The sequence below is a fragment of the Mobula birostris genome, chromosome 13 (assembly GCF_030028105.1).
Source record: "Mobula birostris isolate sMobBir1 chromosome 13, sMobBir1.hap1, whole genome shotgun sequence".
Lineage (NCBI taxonomy): Eukaryota > Metazoa > Chordata > Chondrichthyes > Myliobatiformes > Myliobatidae > Mobula > Mobula birostris.
This window is the reverse complement of record NC_092382.1, coordinates 40743991-40750545: the sequence shown is the minus strand read 5'-3', so window position 1 is coordinate 40750545 and position 6555 is coordinate 40743991.

Sequence of the window (6555 nt, the reverse complement as noted above, 5' to 3'; positions counted from 1 at the left end):
CCTTTCTTAAATTCCACTAACATCACATTCATCAGTTACAAATTCTCCATAGGTTTGTCCTATCCTGTACCGATACCGACTCTGCCAACCACGTTGTTGCTGTCGTACCAGTATCGTTGGTGGGGATTTGGGGCCCGGGTCGGTGTCTCTACCTAGATAGCACTGTGGTGCAGAATAAGGTGAAAATAAATGACTATTTAGAAACATAGAAAATAGGTGCAGGAGTAGGCCATTCGGCCCTTCGAGCCTGCACCGCCATTTATTATGATCATGGCTGATCATCCAACTCAGAACCCCGCTCCAGCCTTCCCTCCATACCCCCTGACCCCCGTAGCCACAAGGGCCATATCTAACTCCCTCTTAAATATAGCCAATGAACTGGCCTCAACTGTTTCCTGTGGCAGAGAATTCCACACATTCACCACTCTCTGTGTGAAGAAGTTTTTCCTAATCTCGGTCCTAAAAGGCTTCCCCTCTATCCTCAAACTGTGGCCCCTCATTCTGGACTTCCCCAACATCGGGAACAATCTTTCTGCATCTAGCCTGTCTAATCCCTTTAGGATTTTATACGTTTCAATCAGATCCCCCCTCAATCTTCTAAATTCCAACGAGTACAAGCCCAGTTCATCCAGTCTTTCTTCATATGAAAGTCCTGCCATCCCAGGAATCAATCTGGTGAACCTTCTTTGTACTCCCTCTATGGCAAGGATGTCTTTCCTCAGTTTAGGGGACCAAAACTGCACAGAATACTCCAGGTGTGGTCTCACCAAGGCCTTGTACAACTGCAGTAGTACCTCCCTGTTCCTGTACTCGAATCCTCTCGCTATAAATGCCAGCATACCATTCGCCTTTTTCACCGCCTGCTGTACCTGCATGCCCACTTTCAATGACTGGTGTATAATGACACCCAGGTCTCGTTGCACCTCCCCTTTTCCTAATCGGCCACCATTCAGATAATAATCTGTTTTCCTATTTTTGCCATCAAAGTGGATAACTTCACATTTGTGCATTAGAAAAATATAATTGTGGGTGTATTAGTCTTTGTCATTGGAACTCCTGCGCTCTGCCCAGCAGGTCTTTACTGCTCAAGAGTTTTCATGCAGTTGTTTTCAGTCAGCCCAGTATTTACATCAAAGAGAATGATGTCGAAATAAAGTGCTTAATCAAGTAACTGTAACTAAAAGAAGTTTGCCAGTGTTGTAACCGTATCTCTGGAGACTGATCCTGTGCGTATATTAGTCCCGTTCTGAATGCATCAGCTCAGAGTTTCTACCGGAGTTGTGAATTTAGGACCAACAGAAATCGCATATTTTCTTCACTGAAATGGTGGATCCAGTCTTCTTGCGTATAGGAAAAGTTTACTATCCTTTTATTTCAGCCCTTGGAATTCCTGGTAAACCGCAGTGTTGGCTGCCGTCGGTGGGAATTGAAGTTGAATGTCAATGTAGTGATTGTTTCTGTCGCTGGTTCCCATTGCCACATGTCCAGTCCGAGTATTTGGCATTCTACGAATGAAATCGAAACTGGCGACTGTGGTTTCTCATATTTGGATCAAAAAGTAAACCGTTGCAGGAATTTGGCGAATCCGCCAACTTCGGTGGATCTCAGTGGATCAGGCGGATTTCGCCCAGCGGTTTGAGTTCAACAATGTGATGTTCGGGTCTCTTTGTCTTTGTTCTCGAAGCAGTTACACTGCTTTTGCAAATATTGTGTTTGTACAGCCGTGGAGATGATACCAACTTGTTGTCTGCATTTATATATTAGCCGTTGTGTGCGCTACCTGTAATGACAAAATCATCGATTGGTGGTAACAATTTATCAAATGTGAGGAGTTCCCTGTTGCAGCATAAAACGTGACGATTTTTAATAAATGTCTGCAGCGTCACGGAAAGTGAAACATCTGTTGGACGTCGAGCCTGAGCAATTAAAAGAACCGACGTGGTGATTCGTAACTATCAATACTGTGAAATGTATTCTATTATATCTACATGTGACACCGTTGCAGACATCTGACTGCGTCCCCGAGTCTGATGTTGACGTTGAATTCCTCTCCCCGATTTCCCTGTGATGGATTCACTGGGAGGCTTGAGGTCTATCTGTGAGTTTGTGTCAGACTGCGGTGTGACTGCTGACATCAGTCATTGTTCGGTTGTAAAGGCAGCGAGGGGACAAATGCTGAAATAGTAAACAAACACGGCAATGCTTGAAGCATTACGCCCCAAGCAGCAGGTCTCGAAAGCTTGTAGAGAAAGAAAAAGTCGTGTCTCGGGCCTCTCTGACAACAGTTTATAGAAAGTACATGTTTACTGTTTTGCCACTTATTCTGTTTTGCCTCGATGAGTGGTTCTGGGATTTGCTGTTTCTTTCAATACGCTGGATGAACACAGCAGGTCAGGCAGCATCAGTTAAAAACGATGAGTCGTCGTTTCCGGCCGGAACCCTTCGTCAGGACTGAAAATGATCACAGCATCTGCAGATTACTTTGCATTTGCTGTTTCTGTTTTTGTCCTTCGGCTATTCCGCCGCATGGAAGTTGATGATTGTCTAATGGGAGAACCCTGCCATCAGCGACCGGAATTATTCATTTCATTCATACCAGACGGGGATGGCGCCGATAGAAAGTGTTCCAATCAATATTGTGTCTGATGTTACCCAGTTATATCTTTCTGCCGCCTCTTCACATTTTGCTCATCAGTAAGGAATCCGTATTCGGATCATATCGATTTTATTTTAATGTGTAAATCTCCTTCCACGTCTCAGCCAGCTCTTCGCCCTTCTACCGCTACGTGCAGGAATAAAGTAGAAATAACATGATGCCCGAAATTGCTGCATTGGCTTATGCTCAGTATTTTCTCAATTTGTTCTTTCCTGACTCTCTTCCAGCGAACCTGGTGGCGATTGTGATCCTCTCCTGGGGAAAGTGCGGTCTCTCCAAATGTGTTACTCGCTACCTGGTGGGAATGGCAGCGGCCGATCTCCTGGTCGTTATCTCGGAACCGCTGCTGATGTGGACTGCTTGGATTTATTTTCCCCAGTCGTTCCTGTTCATCACTCCTGTGTGCAGTCTCGGTACATGGTTGATTTTTGCAAGCACTGCGGCATCTGTTTGGCTGACTGTCACTTTCACTATTGATCGATTTGTGGCCATTTGCTGTGAGAAGCTGAAAACAAAATATTGTACCGAGAGAACGGCAGCTGTGGTTATCGGGACAGTGAGTGTGCTGGCCTGTTTGGAGAGTGTCCCATGGTACTTTACACTAGAGCCTTTGGTAATAATTGATAGTGTTCCCTGGTATTGCGTTGTTACACCGAACTTCAAAAATTCTCCCTCGTGGGCGGTATTTATGATGTTTTACCGCATTTTAACCCCTTGTGTCCCATTCTTTCTGATTTTACTGCTCAATATTCTGACTGTCAGGAGGATTCTAGCGGCCAGTCGAGCCCGCAGAGGGCTCCGGGGACAAAAGTCAGGAGAAAAGACCAACGACCGGGAGATAGAGAGTCGACGCAAATCCATCATTTTGCTCTTCAGCATAACCGGTTCTTTTATATCGCTGTGGGTAACACAGGTGGTATTTTACTTCTATCAACGGATTTCAATGAATTTTGTTTATTATGCTGTCACGGATCCAATTTACATTATAGAAGGGTCATCAGGAATGCTGCAGATTCTCAGTTCCTGCACCAACACGTGTATTTACACCCTGACTCAGAGAAAATTCCGAGGGCAACTCAGGAATGCTGTGAAATACCCACTGAGTCCAATTTTGAAACTCATGAAACGTTAGCAATAAATGTTGCACATTATTCCAATTCAGTTGTCTTCAAGCTCCTATTCCATACCCTCACTTGTGAGTATGTAACACTCGAATCGACTTGCGGCTTAATATAGGGGGTGATAGTCCCCTGCCCGGACAAACTTCAGAGATCTCGTTTGTGTAGATGCTGCGCGATATGTCCCCGATACAAAGCAGTACCCCGAAATCACAAACAGTACACATTATGTGATTAAGCGATTAAGCTTTATAACTCTTATTTTGACTATATGGTTAGTAACGAACAAAATATAAAAGAAAAAAAAATGGCCGAAATCATAAGATGTAATAATAACCAGTCTGTGCAGAAAGTTGCAGTTCACGCAGTTGAGTAGTCCTTCTTCGTTCATCGGTCTCCTCCGAGTGTCGTCGACCATCGGACACCCGCTCCGAGTCCACCCCGTCCGGCGGTCTAACAAGTCTCTCCATTCGTGTCCTCTCTCTTCATCTCTTTCTCTCCCTCCGGCAAAAGCCCGCGGAAACAATTGCTTCCAGAATGAACAGACATAGCGACAAACTCTTATTGGCTGACATGCATCCTTTTATCTCTAGTGATAACCCAAACATTGCTGATACAGAGAAACCGTTACCTCAGCACTGAACATTACAAAGAAGTCATTACATTTGCAGTGAAACCTCACAGCGCGTTAAAAGTAAATGAAACAATATGGTGAACAGAGTTACAAGCAAAGGTTAAAAAATCTGCTGATGCTCGAAATACAAATAACACACACACAACCAGCGCCCTCCTGAAGTCCGTCAGTGCGGAACGTTGAAAGTTGTTCTTCTTTCGAAGTTGCTCCCTGTCTAATGAGTTGCACCACCATTTTGTGTGTGTTGCCTCAGAGTTACAAAACAGTTGTTTACAGCCGATCTCGACGACATCCTGCCCTCAGCATTCCAGAGAAATCCCCTTTGCATCCCACCTCCAGCCACGCTGAAATGGAAGCCTGAGGCGATCCTGTCACCCTTCTGCCCGATTCTGACAAAGCCGTCTGGTCTTGGAGCATATTTTCGTCGGTATCAATCAGTCCTGCTCCCATCATAACCTGTCCTTTCCTTCACGCTCTTTGTCTCCTCTGTCTCCACCTGTAGATTTTCTGTTTTTCTTCCGGTTTGAACTAACATCCAGTATCAGAATATTAGCTCTCAGAGAAAGAGAGGAGGAGAGGTTGGTGAGAGTGGAGATGTCATGAAACCAAGAACAAAAGACACACTAAAGCGAAATGGGAACTGGTATGGTCTAATCCTACAGAAAATGCTGGAGGAAGCCGTCAGCTCAGGCAGCAGGATTGGAAAGAGAAAACAAATCCAGTTCTGCGAAGGGTCTCTGCGCAAAGTGTCGAGAGTTTACTCTTTTCCATCGATGCCGCCTGGCCTGCAGAGCTGCTCCAGCATTTTGGATTTTTCTCTGGTGTGTGATTGCTTTAATCCTCGTCAGGTTCTGTGCAACACAGAACCGACACTGGACAAACAGCAAGCGAATAATGGTTGAAAAGGACAGTGTGATAGATTGCCGAACTCGAAACAGATACTCGATAATCAATGGAACAAAAGCTCAGTTAATTTCGAAGTCATGCAATTGAGAAATTGGAGGGTCTCTCTAACCAAACACGATTGGGAAAGATATTATTCATAGGATTAGAAAGATGATGACAGAAGCAGCATTTTCTGAGGGGTGATTGGTAAATTCGTGGCTTCAGGTAGAAGGCGTCAATTTTTGAAAAGGTAGCACATTTATTTTTCCTACATTTACACACTTAGTCCAGCGGTTGTGGAACATACGGATCCCTTCTTTGTCGACGTCAGCGTCCTGGACCTCCAGAAGTGGTCCACAGCAGGGGTAATTGATATGTTCTTGGACTAAGACAGGAGACGAGTTATCAACTTCAAACTTTCTGTGTTTTCACACAAAGACTTGAACTGCACATGCATGTATCCAGAGCTGTATAACTAATCTTCTACCTTAGGACACTAATTCATCAATCACCCCTACTGTGGACCACCTGGAAGTTCAAGCCGCTCTCGTTAGATGAGCGTGCAGTTCAGCTCTTTGAGTGATAATGCAGAAAATGTGAAATGAATACCTCATATCTTTCTACCTTAGGCCACGAACATATCAATCACCCCTGCTGTGGACTACTTCTAAAAAGAAGGGATCCGTATGTTCCACGACCGCTGAACTAAGTGTGTACATGTAAGAAGGGACTGTGGTGAAAAATAAATGTGCTAGGTTTTCTAAAACTGACTTCCTCTACCTTAGGCCGCGAACTTGGTTAATTTTAAATTTCCCACTAATCCTGGGAATTTTAAGACGCTGACTGCTGGCATTAATGGAGGCTAAACCTTCGAAATGGATTCGTAGCGATAGGGTTGAAAATATTTGGAAAAACCTAACTAGATTCAATGAAGTGTCTTTGTGAGGGGAGGGTCGTGCTTTGCGCACCTGAATGATTTTCTGAGGAGGTGATAAAACAAATTAATGAGGGTAGAGTGGTAGATGCTCTCTGTATGGAATTGAGTGAGACATTCGAAAACAGCCCCCACAATAGAGTCATCCAGAAGGTCAGAAGGCATGGGATTGATGGAAACTCGCTGCCTGGATTTGGAATTACTGTATCTTGCCTGGTGAGTATAGGACTGGCAAAATAGATGGAGAGTTTACAAAACATCTATTCTGTAACCAAGCAACACATATCAAAGATGCTGGTGAACGCAGCATGCCAAGCAGCATCTCTAG